The sequence below is a fragment of the Macaca mulatta genome, chromosome 20 (assembly GCF_049350105.2).
Source record: "Macaca mulatta isolate MMU2019108-1 chromosome 20, T2T-MMU8v2.0, whole genome shotgun sequence".
Lineage (NCBI taxonomy): Eukaryota > Metazoa > Chordata > Mammalia > Primates > Cercopithecidae > Macaca > Macaca mulatta.
Genome location: NC_133425.1, coordinates 8,161,338 through 8,185,237, shown reverse-complemented (window position 1 = coordinate 8,185,237; position 23,900 = coordinate 8,161,338). Strand labels below are relative to the sequence as shown.

The 23,900-nt window shown below is 42.3% G+C and overlaps 1 protein-coding gene and 1 long non-coding RNA gene across 32 annotated transcripts in view; both read right to left on the bottom strand.

Annotated features, from left to right (window-relative positions):
* The window catches only part of RBFOX1 (RNA binding fox-1 homolog 1), a 2,485,711-nt gene that overhangs the window by 802,984 nt on the left and 1,658,827 nt on the right, over positions 1 to 23,900 (bottom strand). The window lies entirely within an intron of this gene.
* The window catches only part of LOC144337898 (uncharacterized), a 103,110-nt gene continuing 82,382 nt past the window's right edge, over positions 3,173 to 23,900 (bottom strand). The window contains exons 2-4 of the long non-coding RNA XR_013411538.1: positions 10,013 to 10,399; positions 6,175 to 6,297; positions 3,173 to 4,837 (exon numbers count right to left, since the gene is read on the bottom strand). This is a non-coding gene — a long non-coding RNA (uncharacterized LOC144337898). The remainder of the gene's footprint in view (positions 4,838 to 6,174; positions 6,298 to 10,012; positions 10,400 to 23,900) is intronic.

Genomic DNA, 23,900 nt, shown 5'->3' with positions numbered 1-23,900 from the left:
GCTGCAGAAGGATCCTGCAGTCTGGCACCTAACAAAGCTCACTTTGGAAACACAAGGGCAGAAGGACGTCGGTGTCACTACAGAGAAAGCCTGTGGACACTCACTTTGCTTCCAGGGATCATCAGAGGGCCAGGGAATAAACATACAGCCCTCAGCCACTAATACCACCGTGCCAAGGCAGCAGGTTTCCTAGGCAGGACCGGCTCAGTCTGCCAGTTGAAAATACCATTTCCATCCATGGCATGCAAACTTGCCCCAGGCATTTGAGAAATTCTAATATGGATGATTAACCTGCTGTCTGTCTTTTTTTCCCTTTTGATGATGGTGGTGGGGGCAATGCTGTTAAAGGGGGAAAAATTTGAATAAACGAAAAGTCCAACCTACTAGCTAGACGATTTGAAAGGGTAATCAAACATCTAAACTTTTTTTTCTTTTTTTTTTGTTTTCCCTTTGAGATGGAGTCTAACTCTGTCGCCCAGGCTAGAGGTCAGTGGCATGATCTCGGCTCACTTTAACCTATGCCTCCTCGGTTCAAGCCATTCTCCTGCCTCAGACTCCCGAGTAGCTGGGATTACAGGCGTGTGCCACCACGCTCAGTTAATTTTTGTATTTTTAGTAGAGGTGGGGTTTTGGCCTGGCTAGTCTGGAACTCCCAACCTCAGGTGATCCACCTGCCTCTGCCTCCCAAAGTTCTAGGATTACAGGTATGACCCACTGAGGCCAGCCATTCTTCTTCTTATTATTATTTTTTTAAACAGTTACAGAGAGTATTAGCTAGAAAGAAAGGGCTAAGGAACAAGTGCTATTGAGAAAAAAAATGGATGAAGAAAAAAGGGTTTGAACACCCTGCCCGATTATAAAATGCCAATGCAGCAAAATAGTCTTTTTGGATTTTTTTTTTAACAACACTGACTCCCAGGGAAGAAAGTTATACCAAGTTTATTAAGTAATTCAATTTCGTACAACTTGAAAAATTCCTCTAACTCTTTTACCATGCTAACAAGCACAGCACCTCTGACAGACTGGCTGCCAGGGAGGCTTCATCCCCACTGCTTTTGTTTATCCAGCAAATTGTAGTTTTGTTGTCTGAGGGAATTGGGAACAGGGGAATTTGTAGAAAAGTGTAATAGAGAGAAACTTCACCCAACGCAGAACAAAACGATTCTTCTCTAACAAAATTAGCCACTTTGACTCCATTCTCCTCCAGCTTTGTGTAACACAAGTAGCCCGGAGAGGTGAACTGGCCTTCCCAGCAGGTGCAAGGTGAGGGTCCCTGGGAGTAGAGAACACCAAGGAGAAACCAACGGGCAAAAGCAGCTGCTTCCCCAAACAGTCCTCAGGTACAAGATGTATGGGTTTTTCTTTCTTCTTTTTTTTTGAGAGAGAGTCTCGCTCTGTTGCCCAGGCTAGAGTGCAATGACATGATCTCAGCTCACTGCAACATCCGCTTCCCAGGTTCAAACAATTCTCCTGCCTCAGTCTGCCAAGTAGCTGGGATTACAGGTGCCTGCCACCACATCTAGCTCATTTTTGTACTTTGAGTGGAGAGGGGGTTTCACCATGTTGGCCAGACTGGTCTCAAACTCCTGACCTCAAGTGATCCCCCTTGCCTGGACCTTCCAAAGTGCTTGGATTACAGACATGAGCCAGTGTACCCGGCCTAAAGATGGATGGGTTTCATAAGCCTACCATTCGTGCCTCACAGAGAACAAGTTCAACAACAGAAGTCCCTGCAAACGATGGTCTAGAACACACGTGTATCAAAAGTGCATGCAATGTGTTAAGATGGTGTCTACATACACACACAGACATAAAGCTTTCATTTCTCCTTTAAAAATGATCTCAGAACGAGTTGTGCTATTAAGTGTGGGGGTGGTGAATAAAAGCATCTGACCTGCTGGACCTGCAGAGCCCCCATGGGGATAACTTACCTCTGTACGACCTCAGGTGGGGGCATTTGCAGACTGTGTTTTGTGACCCCGTGGTCACTCCCTGGGATATGGACCTTGGATTTGTAGATTTGTACCTCCAAATGGTACCAGCCTCCTTTAATTACTAAACATCCTCCCTCACAGCTTGATCTAGAAGCTGTTTGCTCCCAGCTTCACCACTCTCTCCAAATAATGAGCTGCATCCCTTTACAGCCCGCCTGTTGGGGATGCAATTACTTCCCTCCTCTGGCTAAACAGCGGCAGCTCCGAAGGGCCCTCAGCCCTCTGCCTCTCACTTCTTTCTTTTGTCATCCTATTAGTCCCTCCCAGTGCTTGCTCTGCTCCCCTTAAAGACTTTCTGAAAGGTATCTCTCTTTTTATGTCATAGATAAGGAGACCACCTGCTCATCCAAAGGACAGTCCCCAGGGACATTTATACAGGTTGACTGAAACCTCCCCACCAGTTTCTGGGATAAGTGATTGCAGGGTACCTTTCTGGAACTCACTCCGAGCTCACATCCTATTGAAGTGGTTCCACCACATCATGTATTTATTTTACCAGCACTTGCTGACCACTAGACACTAGAGAATTCAAAGACAGATAAGCGACGCTGGCAGACTTTAGGGATCTTTCGTCAATTTTAATTGGAGCAAAGAACTGGCCTATTAGAATCTGTGCAATGGTTTCCTGCCACCCTTGCTTTATAAACACCACCTTCCTCACTCCAGGCTGTAAGGGCTGCTGACCTCTCTAGGAACCGTCAGCCCTTCTGGCCAAATGAGCTCTCCTGGCTGCAGCTACACTGGCCTCTAAATAGCTTGTGCAATGCTCCGTGAGCTCTCTAGCCCCCAGACCTTTGCGTATGGCTGTCCTGCCATCTGAAAGACTCCTCCCCTTCTTCAACAAGTGAAGTCACTGATGATGGCTTCAGAGTCGCCTCCTCCAAGAAGTCCTCCTTGAAATCCTAGGTGAGGTTGCTCCAACAGATGCTCACAACACCTTGTTTCATTTCACAGGAGCACTCATCTAATTTGAAGTTACACATCTATCATGGTGACTGATGTGTAACTATTTTGTTTATGTCCATCTTTTCTGCTCCCTTGTAAGGCCCGAACAAGTAAAGAGTAGAATCTACATCTTCAATACTTGGCACAAAGCAGGAGCTTAGTCAATGTCTCATGAAACAATCTATAAATAAATAAACGAACAGATGGAAAACAGGGTACAATCTCATGGATAATGTTAAGGCTTTATTTGGTTCTGATGACATGATGAGTTGAGGGGTGCTTTTAAAACTTGATGTGTATGGAAACCACTTCTTCTTGTGTTCCAGATGGAGTCTTGCCTTGTCACCCAGACTGGAATGCAGTGGCACAATCTCAGCTCATTACAGCCTCCACCTCCTGGGTTCAAACAATTCTCCTTCCTGAACCTCCTGAGTACCTGGGATTATAGGTGTGCACCACCATACCTGGCCAGTTTTTGTATTTTTAGTAGGGACAGGATATCACCATGTCAGCCAGAATGGTCTTCAACTCCTGGCTTCAAGTGATCCTCCCCCATCAGCATCCCAAAGTGCTGGGACTAAAAGCATTAGCCATTGCACCTGGCAAAATCACCTCCTCTTCTTGGGACTTCTGAATATGTCCCCGAAGACTTTCCTTTTGATAACTCCAGATATTCATGTGTTTGGCAAACTTGAAATTACTAACAGAATTTTGCCATGAAACCCATATCATCTAAGAGTAGCTTTCCATTTCAGTTGTAAGGAACACAGTGGAAACAAAAACGGGGCTTCAATACAGAAACTGGGAGTCACATATAATTCCACACAGTCATTTCCAAAAAAATGAAGACATCAAGAACCACAGGAGGTAGAAAAACGAATATCCCAAGTACTAAAAGCACCACCTACCAAGCTCCAGCACTCCGGGTTTCAAGTACGACACCTGATTTTATGTAGACAAATATATGCCGATATCAAGTATGAAACTTTATATTTCCATATGTCAGGTAAAGTACAACCTTAAGCACATTCTGAATAATTCATTCAGGCAAAGGTCTGATAAACAGATGTCTGTAACGCAATAGTTCTGAAGGTGCCATTTTTCTGACATGAAAAAAAATCCCTCCTTAAAAGCCAGATGGCAAATAAACCCCAGTTCATCACTTAGGCTCGCACGGGGAACTCCAGAACATTTTTCATCAATTCCCACTTTATATTTAACACAGTAAATGTAACAGTGAAGTATGATGTCTCTTCCTTCTCGATCCATCTCATCCATGAGTGTTAATCTCTACTGGGTCTGAAGCCGTATTTACTTCAAATAAGCAAATGAGCTTCCATGTAACAAATTATCTCTTTGCAGAAACAACAGAAAAAGCTGTATGCTCAACTGTTTTAGCTTACTGAAGGTTGCCAGAAACAGATTTTGCAAAAATGTCTATTTTTTTCCCCCTCAGCCTCTCACAGTATAATTGAGGAGTTGAGCGTCCCATTACATAAACAAAAGTCGTCTCTGGATTTGCTTAACTAGACATGAACTTGCTGTCAATCTGGGTCGAGAGTCATGGACTAAGGATGAGTTGTAGGGGCAGACCTCTTTGACCAGGCACCCTTTGACCTCTTGGACTCTGGGTTATTGTCTTCTCCAATGGTAGCAGGAACGTCCTGTTCACTCTCTTGATTTTGCACCCCTGGGCTTGCTAGGTGGGGCATTTCCAGGTTGAAACTTCTCTTGACTTGCAGTGTTGCTAAAATAAGCCCAGGGAGAGGGATGGGCTTAGACAGAAGAGGTGAATAAGCGATTCTGTCCTCACTGGACCGAAGTCAGATCTTTCCTCTCTACTTTCTTTTTCCCTTATCTTCCTTCTGTACATATTTATTGAATACCTATGTTAGACACTAGGATGGGAGACATGAAAGAGACACTCTTAACAGGGAACACAAAACCTGTCGATGGGAAGTTTACAATACAGGGTGAGAGGCACAACTGAGAAGTATACAGTGGCCAAGCTGTGAACACAGCACCCAGCTCTACACAATGTCGGTGAAAGGGAGGAATGTCAGGAAGTCCTTCTAGTTCTAATGAACGTTATGGGAACATCTGAAATGGCACTCACGCCTTTGACAAATGTTTTCATAGCATTTACCATGTGCAACATGCTGGAGATGTAGCAGTTAACAAGACATACGTAGCCTCCTGCATTCATGGAGCTCATGTGAAGACAAACACCCAACAACCATAACATGCTAAGTGGATTGTTAGGAATGGCACTGTGTACTGTGAAGGAAGAGGACAGGGTCTTAGACGTAGACAGAAGATCCCAGTTTACACAGAACACAGGAAAGGCATCATGGAGAAAGCAATACTGATTCTGAGACCGGAAGAATGAATAGTGATGTTGGTGGGACGAGATCAAGAAGGGTAGAATTCCAGGCAGAGGGTACAGCATTTGTTGTGATCTTAGCACATTGCTAGAACTGGAAAAGACTAAAAAGGCTCTGAAATAATGAGTAAGGGGAGAAGCAGATGAGTGTTCGGACACGGGCAGGGCCAGACCATCCACGGCCATGCAGATGTGTTTGCTTTCATCCTAAGAGCAACTGGAAGCCAATAAACGGTTTTAAGTGGGAGAAGGGAGAGTGGTAGCATGATTAGATTTGTTTTAAGATCTTTTTCCTTGATGGGATCATGGATAGAGATTACAGAAGGATCCATAAAGGATTTTGTGGTAGCTCCAGTGGGAGATGATGGCAACTTGGAACAGGATATTGGTGGATGAACTACAGAGAAACAGACATAGTGAGTTTGAATTTTATGATGGGATGTTTGAACACGCTTAACTAGCAAGTGAATTATTCACAGATACATTCCAATTTACCACGCAGGCTCAGCATAAGAACACGAACAATACCACCACCAACAACAACAGCAATAACAAAAGAAAAACTCAAACCTTTCATGTGCTAGGAACTGTCCTCAGCATTTTATGAGTATTAACTCATTTCATCCTCCCCACAACCATCATGCTCAAGTTGATGCTATGAGCATCCTCATGTTATAAATAAGGAAACAGAAACACAGTAAGGCAAATTAACCTTGTTGAAAGCCACCCAGCTATTGAGACTAAACATAGTTCAAATGGTTACGGTCAGAACATGGGCAAAAGCATCTCTTTCATTGTTAACTTCACACCTGGACATGGCCCTAGTATTATTTACTTACAAAATGCTCCTACCTGCTTTTGGTTTCTTCTTGCAATGAAAACGTTTCTATACTTCAAATAAATAAGTATGATGTACTTCATTCATGTAAACGTTGAGGGACAGCACAACACGAAACCATCATGCAGTAAGGCCCCCTGGGCAAGGAAATTTGAAGAGATAATTTCAACTGACATTTGCTTGATGAGGTAGGGACATTTATTCTCCCCATTCCAAAGATGAGAAAACTAAGGCTGACAGCATTCTGGACCTGTGCTTAAAATCTCACAGATGGTGACAGATGGAGTTGTAAACTACATTTAGGTGTCTCTGAATACAAACTCATTCCTTTCCACCTGAGAGGGTACTGCAAGCAGATGACTCGGTGCTCTTGACAGACCAACAAATGCCCATAAACTACTAATGGAAAATGTAAAAATTGTAACGTATTCACACTTGGTGAGAATTTTGAGCCAAGAGGGCCTTAATGCCTCTAGGGGAGAAGAAAATGCCTGTGGCTAAATAGAAAATGGAATGTAAGGAAACCCTGAAACATACACATGCATACACACATGTATTATACACACATGCACACACGTTATACACACACATCTGCATCCACCCATTATACACAAACACATATGCACGCACACACGTATTATACACATACACACATTATATACACGTGCATGCACACACACATATGCATGCCCACATATACACACAGATGCACACCTATGCACATGTGTACATGTATATAATACACACATGTATTATACACACACACACAGGCATACACACATATATATACATATGCATGCACGTGTATTATACACACACGTTATATAGACACGCACGTGCATACACACAAATGCGTGTGCATACACACATTATATACATACACGCATTATATACATACACATGCATACACACATGTATTACACACACATTATAGACATGTGCGTGCATACACACACAGATGTGTCCATACACACATTATACATATGCACACACACATATCATATACACATATGCACACATTATACACACATTTATTATACACATATATTATACACACATACATATATACACATGTACACGCACACAAACTCAGAGCTGAATTCTTCCAGAAATCCTTCAGTATTTTAAGAATAACATACTTCTGTTTATGTTATTCCCACGGACATGAGAAGTTTATGTACTGTGTAACTCACAGCAGAACCCATGTTCTGTTTCCTTTGTGTTTGCACTTCGTTTTTCAGTTTGTTGCAATAAATCTTTAATATGGACTGAATTATGAGTCTTAAATAATTGATAGAACTGATTCCAAATGCTTACTACCACAGCCACATAACAAGCTGAAATGTCAGGGGCTGGGGTGCACTCAATACCCTCACATTCTTTAGCCTTCACCTCTGACTCCTCTCGTCACCCCACTCCATCCAAGAGGAAGCTATGCTCTGAGAGGTTGTGGGGGGGCAGGGGGCAGAGTGCAGCTTGAGGATGCCAGTGATCACAGCTGGAGTCAGAGCTTGATGCCAAAGGGGCAGCCATGGGTGCAAACTCCACAATGGACTGTGAGCATTCTTGACGCCATTGGCTACAACCTCAGTTATGATGCATGATTTGGCAAAATGGATATCGGTCCTGAACATGGTGTAGAATTTATTTGTTCACCTCATTTTTTTGGAATAACTGCCAAGTATCAGGCATGATATAAACACCGAGGAAAAGCCAAAACCTGGTCTGGTCTCTTGTCCATGTGGAGGCTGTAGTTTAGCAGTTACAGACCTTAAGTTACCGATAACGTGGGGATCCGACCTGGTTAGACAGAGACGGTAGTGGGTGCCTGAGACACAGAAAAAAGCTCCAGGGAATTGGGGGTATAGGGTATGAAGGGATAGATGGATGACAGATGATAAGCTTGGAAACTGCAGGGCTCTGTAACCCATGTTAAGGACTTGGACTTTTTTATTTTTATTTTTTGAGACGGAGTCTCGCTCTGTCGCCCAGGCTGGAGTGCAGTGGCGTGATCTCAGTTCACCGCAACCTCTGCCTCCTGGGTTCAAGCAACTGTCCTGTCTCAGGCTCCCGAGTAGCTGGGATTACAGGCATGCGCCACCAAGCCCAGCTAATTTTTTTTTTTTAATTTTAATAGAGCTGGGATTTCACCACATTGGCCAGGCTGGTCACAAACTCCTGACCTCAAGTGATCTACCTGCCTCGGGCTCCCTAAGTGTTGGGATTACAGGTGTGAGCCACTACGCCTGGCCTGGACTTCTGGACTTGACCATTTTCTTAAATGTGCTGGGAAGCCACATCATGTTTTAGTCTGTGTCGGGACGTGCCCCAGTCAATGCAAAAGTTTTTTTTTTTTTTTTTTTTTTTTTGAGACGGAGTCTTGCTCTGTCACCCAGGCTGGAGTGCAATGGCACGATTTCGGCTTACTGCAACCTTTGCCTCCAGGTTCAAGTGATTCTCCTGCCTCAGCCTCCAGAGTAGCTGGGATTACAGGCTAATTTTTGTATTTTTAGTAGAGATGGGGAATGCAAATATTTTCTACTCCATCTTAGAAGTTACAAAGTAGGGTTTTGGAAAACAATCAACCCAGGTTTAAATCTCCACTCTATAGCTGCTGTGCCAGCTTGGGCGAGATACTTTTCAGCAGTGATTTTCTTATGTGTCAAATAGAAACAGCCCCACCCATTGCTGCCTTTGTCAGGTGCTGCCAGCATTCAGGAAGGTGTGCAGAGCTCAGGGCTGGGCACAGGGAGCTCTGCACAGCTGTGTCCCTGCTGCTGCTGCAGCTGCTATTAGCCACATTTCCTTAGATGGGCTGTCAGCTGCATTCTGAATTGTGGCAGAGTTTTTTCACTTTCTTTCACCAAATGCATTTTTTTTTAAAGTCACCTAAATTCCCTAATCATTTCTCACTACTCTTCCACTGATTTTTATATTACCTGCAATCTGCTTTCTATCCTATAAATTCACCTGAGTCTATGATCTCAAATGCTCCCACTTCCCATGTGCATTTGTGGGTCTTCACTGTCTTGGGAGCAATCCACAGACCTTGCATTGATAGAGCATAATTTACCAGGCACTTTTCTAACACAATGATCACAGCAGCACTTATATGGCGTTGATGATACCCAAGCACTGTTGTAAGTTCATGTGAAATATCGTCTCCAGATTACACAGGAGAGGATGAGATCCTGTCATTTGCAATGGCAAAGATGGAACTGGAGATCATTAAGTTAAGTGAAATAAGCCAGGCACAGAAAGACAGACATCATATGTTCTCACATATTTGTGGGATCTAAGAGTCAAAACAATTGAACTCAAGGACATACAGAGTAGAAGGACAGTTACCAGAGGCTGGAAGAGGGGAAAGTAGGGATGGTTGATGAGTTTAAAAAAAAAGCCTAAGACATATTATTTGATTGCACAACAGGGTGACTATAGTCAGTAGTAACTGTATATTTAAAAATAACTAAAAGAGTGTACCTGAATTGTTAGTAACAAAAAGGATAAACTTTTTTCTTTTGAGACAGTCTCAAACTGCACAGTGCAGTGCCATGATCTTGGCTCACTGTAACCTTCACACCTCCCAGGTTCAAGTGATTCTCCTGCCTCAGCCTCCTGAGTAGCTGGGATTACAGGCACCCACCACTAATGCCAGCTAATTTTTGTAGTTTTAATGGAGATGGGGTTTCACCGTGTTGGCCCTGAACTCCTGACCTCAGATGATCTGCCCACCTCAGCCTCCCAAACCAACGGATACTCCATTCTTCGTGATATGATTATTTCACACAGCATGCCTGTATTAAAACATCTTTGGTACCTCACAAATATATACACCTACTATGTACCTACCGTAATTAAAAACAAAAACATTTTACAAAAAGATGACATAAGAGGATGAGTACTCTCTCATGATCTTCGTTTCACACATGGTAACACTGATCCCAAGAAGTTTAAACAAACTGCTCCAAGTCTCACATTTGGGAAGTGGCAGAGCTGGGATTTCCACCTGTCTTAGGGCTCATTCCTCACTGTTGAGATGTAGTCCACTTTTGTGCAATCTCAGGAGTATCCTTTACTCTTCCTTTATTTCTTCTATCAGGTACTTTTGCCTCCTTTCCACAAAACATTGGCAAGCTCTAGGATCTACGACTCTCCATTTTTTTCTTCTCCTCCACTTCCTCCTTTTAAAAATTTTCTGACCATAGATCCTTCCTTTCGTCAATCATGTGTAGCTGCCTTGTAGAAATCATGAGAGGAATGAACAGCTTGTTATCCAGTAGGGAAATAGGCATATATATAAATAATAACTAGTGGCTGAGGCAGAGGAACAGGGTAAACCAGTTAGTTCTCCTACCCACCGAGTCCCATTCCATATTTAGTAAATCATCATGAATGGAACCAATGTCGTAGGTTTTTTTAGAGCTATCCAGGGGATTCTGGGAATCAGGAACCACTGGGGATATACAGTTGGTCTCTGAGGTTTGAACTTGTTCTTTGATTCCTAGAACATCATAAAACTGGAGGACTTTGTTAATATAGATCATCTTTTTTGATTTGCTGCTTTTCTGAACTGAACTTCTATGGAAAAGAGGACCAGACTATTTCGTTAAGTCATTAGATTATTTTTTAAAGATGTATTTATCTACAGCCAGCATTTTAAGCTGGTAAGAAGGATGAACTAGACTGACGTTGTTTAGTGGTAATTTTCAGAGTCTCTGTTAGTTCTGGAAGGGTGTATGTTGCAAATTCTAGATGGAAAACATTTGGAGACAGTGAGACATTTAATTTTAGCTGAGAAAGCCACATGCTACTTATGAAACATCCATCTGAGAACTGTGGCAGAGAATTAAACCCGACATGTCTTATTCTGGACTACTACCTAAACTGATAAACAAAATAAAATTACAAACACAGGGAAAATGGCTTTTAAAGATACTGGAAAAAAATGAACAGATACAATCTGCTGGTAACTTTTTTACGAAATTTTAATTCATAAATGTTTTAGTGAGGTCAAGGCTATCAGTTTCTTATTTACTTTTCTCTAGCCTGCTGTTATAAAGTGAGAGAAAATGTCAGTTTAAAACTGTCATGAAATTGCACTGAGAACCCCAAATGGGGCAAGTGTTTTCAGAAATACTTCTTGTTTTGGGTGTACACTTTGGGAGTACCTCTAGTTGCGATGGAAAGAGGGTATGAACAGAAACATGAGACAGATTCCCAGGACTCCAACCAAGAGACAACAAAGGCACAAATTCAGGAAGAAGCTCTCACAGAATTGGAGAAGAGCTGCCACTGGGGCTGAATGGAACAAAAGAGAAAGCTTCGTTTCACCCATCCATGAGGCTGACTGTCAAAGTCATGCAGAAGACAGAACTATCTGGGGGATTTCAAATAAACATCAGACCACCCCTTGGAAACAGAGACATATTATGAAATTGTGTTGAAATCACCAACGCTGTCTGTGACAGAAAATGCAGAAGTGATGGATGGGAAGGTTACTTTGAAGAAAAAGGAGGACAGACAGATAGACAAGACAGATAGGTAGCAATTATTGATCATTCTATCTCTATCCATCATCTGTGTATGTTTGCATCTGTTCACCTATCAACTGATCTATCCAGTATCTATCTATTGATCCAGTATTATGCAAGGGAAGAAAACCCATATAAAGAGCTGTCTTTTGAATATTAGGAGACATCACAGCACTTAGTTAATTACCATGTTCTCTCTATGTTCATTCTCCAGGTCAGTTTGCTCCCTCTATGTGTGACAGGTGACCCTATCAGACTCCCTAAACTATTCCCCAAACAATTCATTCCACTGGCCCTGAAGTATTAAGCATATTTGTATTAGTGATTATAATTTTTAGATACCTTGAAAGAATACTTCTCAACAGATGATACATACGTTTTGGTCTTCATGATAAAGGCAAATGAAAATTCATCAGAAATTAGACTGAAAAAATATTTTAGTTTCCACATTGATAAAGTGCACTTCTGGGCTTCTCTGGTCAATGCTCTGTTGGAGGAACAGGCCTGTTGTTCTCCTTTTCTCCTTATATAAAAACAGGAGAGGAGATTCTTTGTGGTCTAAATTCGCTTTAGGGCTCATGGACTCAGTTTGTTGCAGAACTCCGCTTTCGGAGCTCAGCATAGATCCCCGGCTCTCGATATTGACAAGGGACCTCTCTATCGCACAGCTACTAGAGTTCAGGTTTAAAAGAAAGATCTTTTGATGAATCAGGTAGTTTCTGTAAAGGGATAAAGAAAGGCTTCTTTTTATCTTGTGTGTTTGTGACTTGATCGTATATTTTTAGATGACCTATATGAATTTCATCTCTAGGGGCCTTCTTTCCCGACACCCAATAATTTAACACAAGAAACCAAACTTCTCAAGGTGTTCTTCTGGGAGAAGCCGTGTTCCCTCCACAGTCGTTGCTTCCCTGTGAGCTTGTCCATTTCCTGTAAACTCACCCCACTGCCTGCAAAATGGGGTGATAGAGATGATTCGATGGCAATTCATTCTGCAGACAGTGAGCTCCTGAGAATGGAATCTAGGAGGGCCGGGTGAGGTGGGCAGTCTTTCACAAGTTCTGAAGAGAAAGATCATGTATTCAGTTGGTACAAAGGTAACTGCAGTGTTTGCAATGAAACGTAATTGTAGTTTCTGCTGTTAAAAGTAAAAGTAGATCAGGGCGAAAGCAGGAGCCAGTGTCACACACGGAAGAACGGCTGAGGAACAAAGAGGGGGTGAGTGGTGAGAAATGAGCAGAGACAGAAATCAGACAGGTGAGGGGGGCACAAAAGACCCTGAAGCAGAAGAGAGAGACAGACAGAGGCAGAGAGGCTTTGAGAATATGCATTTCTGACACTTCTGCTTCCTAACCAATCTGTAGAAAGAGCACTGTACTTCACTCTCAGTCTTTTTTCTTTGTTTGTTTGTTTTGAGACAGTCTTGCTCTGTTGCCCAGGCTGGAGTGCACTGGTGCAATCTTGGCTCACCGCAACCTCCATTTCCCAGGTTCAAGTGATCCTTCTGCCTCAGGCTCCTGAGTAGCTCAGATTCCAGGTGTGTGCCACCATGCCCAGCTAAGTTTTGTATTTTTAGTAGAGTCAGGGTTTCACCATGTTGGCCAGGCTGGTGGCTGACCTTTTCGAATGTCTGACCTTAAAGTGATCCACCCACCGTGGCCTCCCAAAGTGCTGGGATTATAGACGTGAGCCAACGTGCCTGGCCTCAGTCTTTGGATATTGTAAGATATTTTCCAAGTCTCCTTAAAATAACCCCCTTTTCAAGTGAGTTATTTTTAGAGAGATCCAGTACCTTACAGTCAAAGAGCCTTGTCTAAAATGCATTCCTTACAAAGTGTTACTGTCAAAAACATTAAGAACTGAAGGAGCTCCGGGGCAGCTCTGCTTGGCCAAAGGCCATTAACTTTGTATAAAATTGCCCAGGGAAGGGGTGCAAAGAGGGTCTCCAATCACCAACCAGCGGGTTTGGAGACTTGGGTAAGAGTTAATGTGCTTTAAAGGAAACTAAGAAATGTGACCTATGTTGTCCACCTGGCAACTTCACACGAATACAACAGAAAATTCTAAGTAAGCAACACAGAAGAGGTTCTTTTTTTCAGTGCATCAGTAAACTGGATCAAAATGCAAATGGTTAATACAACCAGCCACAGCTCCTACTCAGAAAATTGACTTACTGGAAAGAAAGGGAAGACAAGAATGAGTGGGGGTTGTTTTAAAAGCAGTGCTGGCCTTGCTGTCCACTAAGTAGCTATAACGGTATCACACGCCAACCCTACACTGGGCTGGCTCAACCTTTGCTCTATTTTGGGCAGCAGGAATTTGCTGAGACGTTAGACTGAAGACAGATTGCACCTTCATGGAGTGCTGCCTTTCACGTTCAGATGAATAAAAGTAAATGTTAAGTACATTCAAGGAAAACATTGCATTAACAATTTGTTAAAACTTGCAGAGATTAAGGAAGGAAAGGAAGGCTGCCAGCTTCAGTGATTTGGAACAATGGTGCTGAGGAACGCTATGCTTGGAGCACTGGAAAAAATTAACCATCGCAGACTAATAAATAAGGCAGGACTGGGAAGTTTATGTAGCTGATCTCTGTGTGTGTGTGTGTGTGTGTGTGTGTGTGAGAGAGAGAGAGAGAGAGAGAGAGAGCGTGTGTGTATATGTGTGTGTGTGTGTGTCTTCATCAACAAGGTAGTATTAGGTAGAAAAGGCAAATGGGTTTCTGCGTTTTCAGAACTGGATAGACCTATATTTTGTGCCTGTATCTTATGTCGATGGGCAAGTAGATTAACTATTCTAAGTTTCATTTTCCTCATTAGAGATAATATTGCCATCTTGCTAAGCTGCTGCAAGCAGTTGTTCTTATAGACAAGCGCTAGCAGGATTCCTGTTTTATATTCTATAATTTGTAGCTGCTACAAATATTATTGTAGCCACTATTAATAATAAAAATGGATGCATTGGCACCTGAAATGGAACACATGAGTATACTTTCATTCAGAGTCACTAATGAATGAATGGATGTTGGAATTACTCCTGGTGTCAACAAATAATTGTCAAGGGACGGGGAACACAAAGGGGAACCAGACGCAACAGCTGTCCTCAAAAAGTTCACAGTTTTCAAAGGTCCGAGACACAAAGAACCAGGTGAGTCCAGACAAATTCTAGGAAGCACGTCTAGTCACAAGCAAGCAAGAGTCTGTTCAAGTTTCTCACTTGATGCTCACTTCATACCCTTGACTTCATCCCTTCTATTTAGAGCTCTGGTGAGTCTGCTAAGTGTTCTTTTCACCCACACAAAAGGTTCCAGTTACTTCTCACACAGAACAGACAGTGGATCCGTAGGTTAAAAAAACTTAAATCAGGCTGGGCACGGTGGCTCATACCTGTAATCCCAGCACTTTGAGAGGCCACGGCGGGCAGATCAAAAGGTCAGGAGATCAAGACCATCCTGGCTAACACGGTCTCTACTAAAAATACAAAAAATTAGCCGGGCGTGGTGACAGGTGCCTGTAGTCCCAGCTACTCGGGAGGCTGAGGCAGGAGAATGGCGTGAATCCGGGAGGCGGAGGTTGCAGTGAGCCGAGATCCGGCCACTGCACCCCAGCCTGGGCAACAACGCAAGACTCTGTCTCAAAAAAAAAGAAGGTGACAGTGAATATAGGCACTCTCCTTCTCCACTTGGAATACGCTATTCATATGGAAATCTCAGCAAATCAGGGACAGACAAGATGGAGAGAAATCCCTAGACAGGAAGGAAAGACTGTTACAAACACCGAACAGTAAACAAGGACCAAAGCAATGATTCCTTAAATCTATTCTATCACTTTACCATCCTCACAAACCCATTCAAACATTCTTTGGGTTTGGGTTTTTTTGTTGTTGTTGTTGTTTCTGTTGTTTTTGTTTTTTGAGATGGAGTCTCGCTCTGTTGCCCAGGTTGGAGTGCAGTGGTGCAATCTCAGCTCACTGAAACCTTGGCCATCTGGGTTCAAGCGATTCTCCTGACTCAGCCTTCCAAGTAGCTGGGACTACAGGCACCCACCACCATGCTGGGCTAATTTTTGTATTTTTAGTAGAGATGGGGTTTCACCTTGTGAAAGGCTGGTCTTGAACTCCTGACCTCAAGCAATCCACCAGCCTCGGCCTCCCAAATTGCCAGGATTACAGGTGTGAGCCATCGTGCCCGGCTTCCTTAGGTTTTCATAACAGTATTTTAGGGTACCACAAGGCTCGCAGTAGTGTTTCTGCAAACTTCAATCATTTGCCATACCTTCAGGTTTTGACATTTTCACCTTGCCACCTATATTATTTGTTTTCCTTTATCGTACTCTTTTCGCTAAACACAACTTATTTTAAAAGAAAATCTATAAAATCAACTTCTGGTATAAATGAGACACTACTATTATTAACCATAAATGGTAAGCAATGGTGCAAATATAAACACAGTGGTCTCCTGGAATTCTAGTTATTACAGGTATCCACTACAATATGTGGCTATGAGAAATTTTGTTGGTTTTGAATGCTACACAATGTGTTAAAAGAAAACTCAAAAAGGAAACACTTCTACCCTAGATGATTCGATCTTGTTTCCTGCTGTGTCTGTGGACCACCTAAAAGAAACTTAGAGAACTCCTAAAATCTCACCCATCCTTTGGAAAAATGCTGGTTTTGACCACTGAAGGGGCTATTCCAAGATTACACAAAACAATTTCAATACAGCTCACTGAGAATTTATTAAACAACCATTAGGTGCTGGACTACATGGTGAGAGCTGGTGGACTGAGGATGGGCTTACAGATATGGATTGGCACTCTTCCCTTCCTCCACAAAGTAGTCGGACACTGGACATGTAAATGTAGCAAATACCAACCATCATCATTCAAGACACGATAAGCAACATTGCAGTCATGAAGACCCCAACACACAGCTCAAAATACATGCGTATTTTCCCATTTGCTAAAAGCCCATTTCTCAAAGTTATCTGTTCCACGTTCTCTTCTCTCTGGAACTCCAAGTTGACAGAACCGTCGTATCTAAGATATCACTGGCCTTACCGCTGAGGGAAAAGAGATCTAAATGAGGCACATGCACACTCGTAAATTTTCCACTTGAAAGTGACATCCATCACTTAGGCTCACAGTTCATTGGTCAAAGCACGCCATGGGGCTAACGGGGACAAGAATGGGGTGGGAGAATAGACTCACTTTCATGGAAAGGCTCAAAGACAGAGGTGGTTCACAGAGGAGTCAATATTTTCAGTAACAACAGGACCTACTGAATATTACAGTAATAGAATGGAGATTTGAAGCCAGGTTTTTCAGAATTCTTGTCCACTGTGATATCCCTCTAATCAAACTGCCTCTATAAGGGAAAAAATACAATCAAATTTGAGAATACATACAATTCTCTGAAGACTTATTTGCAATCCAAGTGGAAGGACAGGCTTAAAAAATGGAAAAGTTGGATTGAGACCATCCTGGCTAACACAGTGAAACCCCGTCTCTACTAAAAATACAAAAAATTAGCCAGGCGTGGTGGCAGGTGCCTGGAGTCCCAGCTACTAGGGAGGCTGAGGCAGGAGAATGGCGTGAACCCAGGAGGCGGAGCTTGCAGTGAGCAGAGATCGTGCCACTGCACTCCAGCCTGGACGACAGAGCGAGACTCCATCTCAAAAAAAAAAAAAAAAAAAAAAAAAAAAAGAAAAGTTGTGTGTGCCCATACCTACAGTAAGCAAGTGATTAAACACTTCTATGTGCTTGGCAGGAGAATGAATTCCGATGCTAAAATGATTCTTTTGTGGGGAGGTGGGGATAAAGAGGGATGAATAAAGGGTACAAAAACACAGAAGCAGTAAGATCTAATGTTCAGTAACACAATAGGGTGACTGTAGTTCACAGTCATTAACTGTGTATTTCAAAATAACTAAAAGACTGGAATGAGATTGTTTCTAACACAAAGAAATGATAAATGCCTAAGACAATGGATACTCCAGTTACCCTGATGTGATCCCACTGTATGCTTATATCAACGTATCACATGTACCCCATAAATATATCTACAAATATACATATACAGATACTTACTTTGTATTAAAATCATAAAAATAAAATTCTTTGGTTAATCTTTTAACCAAGGCATGAGCTCACAAAGTAAAGCTGCTGTGTCCTCACAATTGTCTCCCTTCCCCCTGCTTTTTCCTAGGATCTTAGAATACAGGAGACATCTAGGTCAGAAATAATTTAAATACTGACTTGCAAGGAAGAGCCTGATGAACCAAAAGACCTCTAAAATGCACTTCCAACCCTATGGACACAGTATTTTACCCAGAGGACAAATAGCAAATAAAAACAATGTGGAGATAAAATTTCTGGGTAGACAAGAGCGCAATTGCAAGGGAATTTAATTTCCCCCTGAACCGAAAATGAAACCCAAGACACTAAGTGACTACATAAAGAGAACATTGCTTTCTAAATGTTGACATCAGTAAGCTCCTTCTCCTCCTAGTTTGGATTTTCACAGAAAAATGAAAAAGTTTTCAAACAGCTTCAGTTCTTCATTGTATATTGCCAACTGGGTAACTACTTTGAAGACTGGGCTGTCAGAAACACAAACCCATAAAGCATTGTCGTCCCTCATGTTCTTTTGATGTCTTTTTATTGGTTTCACAAAAGTTAATTATTTTTTGGGTAAAGAAATAAAATGTTCAAAATGTGACCACTACTGCCTACTGCTCTTAAATTCTAAAGAAAACCTGTCCTCCAGGGAAATAATTGTAAAGCTTATGAGGCTTATTAAAAATTTTACACTAATTACCTGGGAACATCATCCCCAAATCAGACACACAAGCAAACACCTCAAATCAATCACCCAAGCAAAATCCCCAAACAGAATAGGATGCAGTGATAAAAATGATGAGTATGGGCCAGGCATGGTGGCTCACACCTGTAATCCCAGCACTTTGGGAGGCCGAGGCGGGCGGATCACTTGAAGTCTGGAGTTCGAGACCAGCCTGGCCAACATGGCGAAACCCCATCTCTACTAAAAATATAAAAATTAGCCAGGTGTGGTAGCAAGTGCCTGTAATCCCAGCTACTAGGGAGGTTGAGGCTGGAGAATCACTTGAACCTGGGAGGCGGAGGTTGCAGTGAGCCGAGATTGCACCAATGCACTCCAACCTGGGTGACAGAGTGAGACTCTGTCTCGAACAAACAAACAAACAAAAAAATGATGACTATGGAAAAACAGCAAAAACAATCAAACCCTTCTAAAACTAGTATTACTAACTTAATTACTGAAGACCTCTGGCAGAATCCCAAGGGAAAAAAAAGTATGTATGATTTTGTGTCTGTAAACAGATATAGAGAAATCATCTAATACATATGATTAATGATTCCAGGAATAGAAAAAGCCAGAAAAGATGATGCAAAGTTTAGAAAATGATCATTAGTTTTCATGGAGACCGCAGATGATACAACTGTTATCTCTTCTACTTCTTGAAGTCACAATGAACCCATAAGGCCAGGGAGAACTGCCAACTTCTCAATTTATTTCATTCAATGCCATCCTGTCCCACCATCAAAGCCCTTTATAATCCCACCACACTTTGAAACATCTTCGCAGATAACACAGTTCTCCAACTACAGGTAATCACTACTCTATAGACTCCTTCCAAGTACTAGAATTAGAGATGCAGGAGGAAGAAGTGCAAAACAGTACACCAACAATAACAAGAAGAACAGCAGAGTCAACAATAACAATGTAAAAGAACTCCATGACTTTGGTGAGGGGACATGATGATTTTGAAGCTGCGCGGAAACTGCAACTTGGACAACACGACATAGTATGGAGACTCATCGGTATACGGAAGGTCATCAAAGCAGGAAGTGTAAAAAATTATCACGAACAAGAGCAGTTGTGTTCATTTTGTCCTATTTTAAATTGAGTACAAAGAAACGGTTTTGCTTCCGCAGACACCTGACCACATTGGCTAACTGACCTAATGCAACAAAATTTCAGAAGCATCTATTTCAGTTTTACCATATTTCACTGATTCTAAAGCAAACATTTCTTCACATTTTCATTCTTTTCTTCTGTTTTTTTGAGATAGAGTCTCACTTGGTTGCCCAGGCTGGAGTGCACTTACACAATCTCAGTTTGGTGCAACCTCAGCCTCCTGGGTTCAAGCGATTCTTATGCCTCAGCTTCCTGAGTAGCTAGGATTACAGGTAAGCACCACCACGCCCAGCTAATTTTTTTGTATTTTTAGTAGAGACAGGGTTTCACCATGTTGACCAGGCTAGTCTCAAACTCCTGAACTCAGGTGATCCACCTGCCTTGGTCTCCCAAAGTGCTGAGATTACAGGGGTGAGCCACTGCGCTGGGCCCACATTTTCATATCTTGGAAACTGGAATGCCTTTTGCAATCAATAGTGAGACAAAATTTATTTAGTAACCTTTTTCTTCAATGGTGACACACACATAAGATGCTTCACTGGGCCAGGCTCTGTAGCTCATGCCAGTAATCCCAGCACTTTGGGAGCGTGGTGGTGGGTGCCTGTAATCCCAGCTACTCAGGAGGCTGAGGCAGGAGAATCACTTGAATCCTGGAGGCAGAGCTTGCAGTGAGCTGAGATCGCACTACTGCACTCCAGCCTGGTGACAGAGCGAGACTCTGTCTCAATAAAACAAAGAAATGCTTTCACTGGACAGTCAACAGCATCTTTGATGCATGAAATCTCGTTAATAACTTTCACTCTTCTCAAGTCCATGCGGTTTGTGATTCTTGACAGCAAATAAATCGAGAAATCATTTTATTTTATTATTGGGTTAATAATGTGAACATTCGTGCTCCAATGTTGCATTGAGTAAATAGGATCCACTTCTTGCATGACTAAGGCTGGGTGCGGTGGCTCATGCCTATAATCCCAGCATTTTGGGAGGCCAAGGCAGGTGGATCACCTGAGGTCACGAGTTTGAGACTAGCCTGTCCAACCTGGTGAAACCCCGTCTCTACTAAAAATACAAAAATTAGCTGGGTGTGGTGTCAGGGGCCTGTAATCCCAGCTACTAGGGAGGCTGAGGCAGGAGAATTACTTGAACTCAGGCGGGGGCAGTGAGCCAAGATTGCACCATTGCACTCCAGCCTGGATAACAAAGTGATACTCTGTCAAAAAAAAAAAAAAAAAAAAAAAAAAAAAGTGCATAACCAGATTTAATGCACCATTCTGGACCTTGTCATGAAAGTCTTCAGGAATCATTGTTACGAATACCAAAAGATACTGTAGAACTCAGCTGTTATTAAAATGGGTTTTGGAAGCTCTTGCTTTTGACTCATGAGCATGCATCAGCAACCCCCAGAAGGTTTGTTTAATTCAGAGACACCCCAATCCTAGAGCTTCTGACTCAGTTTGCCTGCAGTGAGGATAGAGAACATGCATCTGCAGCAAGTTTTCAGGTGATGCTGATGCTGCTGGACTGGGGACCACATCTGAAAAACCACAGTTCTAGTTTTCTGAGGTGATGGCTCAGTCATTGGGAATTACTACCTGGGAATTAGGAAAGGAGGAGGCAGTCCAGTCGGACCTTGAGACTTTCCTTCTTCCGTTTCAGTCAAAGCAGCCCTGATTTGATCTGTCTCTATATCAGTTTCTGCAGGAGATTTCATGTGAAATAAACGTTTTGCTGCTTTTCTAAAACATGACAGTAATTATTGAAATGGAAACAACCAAAGTTTTAGAGTAAGATAGATCTGGCCTGTGGTCTCAAGTTTTACCATTTAATACTTAATATTTGCAGGTTTTTTTGTATTTTGTTTGTTTTTGAAACAGAGTCTTGCTCTGTCATGTAGGCTGGAATGCAGTGGAGTACTCTGGGATCACTCAACCTCCACCTCCTGCGTTCAAGAGATTCTCCTGCCTCAACCTCCCAAGTAGCTGGGACTACAGGTGTGCGCCACCACACCTAGCTAATTTTTGTATTTTTAGTAGAGACAGGGTTTCGCCATATTGCCCAAGCTGGTCTGGAACTCATGGCCTCAAGTGATTGGTTGCCTCAGCCTCCCCACGTGCTGGAATTACAGGCGTGAGCCGCCATGCCTGGCCAATTTAGTTTTTTTTTTTTTTTTTAATTTTTTAATGTCTTCAAAATGGGGATAATAAAACATACTTGAGGCCTTACAATAATGTAAGAGATGATGTACATGCAACATGTCATTAATACAGTTCCTTGCAGATAGTGGCTGCTTAACAGTTTGTAGCCACTAATAATAAGAATAGAGTCTGATCCTTGCAGGTAAAGATTTTACTGTCCTTACTCCTTCTGTAGACAAGTGGTTGCTTGCACTGACTGAGGGCAGAGCAGCTGTTGTCCAGTGACTTCAGAGGAAGCTGCCAGGTCCCCAGCCCCGGTTAAGCAAGGCTCAGAGCTGCAGTTGGGTTGCAGTATCCAGAGTTTGGAAAGCTGGACACACACTTATTGCCAGGCTCCCTGGGTCCCTAGCCTCTGCAGCATGGCTGATTGCACATGAGCCAGGAAGCATGCCCTGTGAGCAGAAGGGGCCTCGGAACCAGCTTCTGTCTGCAGTAGCTCAACTCGGCCCAGCATTAGTCGCCTCTGTTCCTCTGCAGCTTATTACAGGTGCTTGCATAACACAGCAGCCACCACTCTGCAGTGGATACTTAACAGGATCAGTTTGTCAGAAGAAGAAAAAACACCCCCTCCTTGTGTGTGACTCCCCAGTTTTCACGATCTCCCCCATCTCCTCTATGCTTTGGAACGTGGCAAGTAGCAACGTCATTTGTACCTGAGGTAAAGTTGTTCCCCTCTAACTTAAGTCTCAGCTTTTATTAAAAACATTTAACATTTTGGCTACTATGAAGAAGGACATTAATTCCTGGGGGGGGGGCGGGGAAGAGATAATAATAAAGAAAAGGATGAAAAAAAAAAACTCTTCACTAACACATGTGTTTTCAGCTCACAACATCTACAAGAACTGTAGAGAACTTTTGGACTCTATCATTCTTAGAAACTATTTTATCTCATACTGGAACAGCCTGGATGTGGGAGGCAAGGTTTCAATACTCACTACAAAGATAGAAATCTAGCTTTGAAAAGTTCTGAACTCAGACTAGAACAGCTTGAGGGTGTTACTTCAATATTTTCTCTTAAAGGTAAGCTGAGCAGTTACATATGGCAGTCTGCCGTATAGGAAGATCCCTTTACACAACAAGTTATAAGTAAATATGCTTGCAGATGGGTGTCTAAGAGAAAGCGTCTAGTGAAATCAAATAAAACCCTTTACAACGTCTATGAACCAACACATTAATTAAATTGATTGGATTTTGAATTTGTGATTTTTAAAGGCTGTGATTTACTTGATTATACACTTTTACAAACAAATCTGCCTTATGAACTCATTCAAATTCCCAGGGACTCCCACAGACAGCAGCATTAAGCAAGCAAAAAGAAGGTCTAGGACAACTTAAAAAATAAAACCCACCATGTAGCAAAGCGAGATTTCTAAGCTAAGTACTTTCTTTCTATTGCTTAGGTTCAGAACATAAAATGTATCTTTAATATAAATGGCTACATCCCCACCTTTGCCTTAATGATGTGTTTGATATATACTGTAGCCATTCATACTAATTACATCATTAATAATGGTTTCTTTGAGAAGCCATCTATGAATACAGCAATGTCAGGAGACATATGGGTCATCTAGAATATCTGCAGATTGGCCTTAAGAATTCACAGTCTCACCTTTAGAAATGGCAATTTATTGATTGCTGAAACAGGAGGGGAAGCTGCCTAAGACATCCTGGTTCAATTCATAACTCCTGATAAGTATAATGGAAAATAGGAACAGGGCAGGAAGATCGTTGTTCACTCATAGGGGTGAACATAAAGCCTCTGAAAAGGTGCAAAGAAACAGATAACTGATACCCCCAGAAATGCCACGTGCACCCTGGTCTTACGTTTCTAGCTTGGTAAGGAACTTGTCTCCTTGGCTGCTGTTGGCTATGTTAGATTCCAAATATCCCGGGCTGAATGGTTGCTATGCGTACAGCCAATGGGCACCTGCCAAGTGCTAGACACTGTACTGAGGACCCTGCAAACATGATCTTTTTATTTATTTATTTTTAATTTTCAGACAGAGTTTAACTCTGTCACCAAGGCTGCAGTGCAGTGGCGTGATCTCAGCTCAC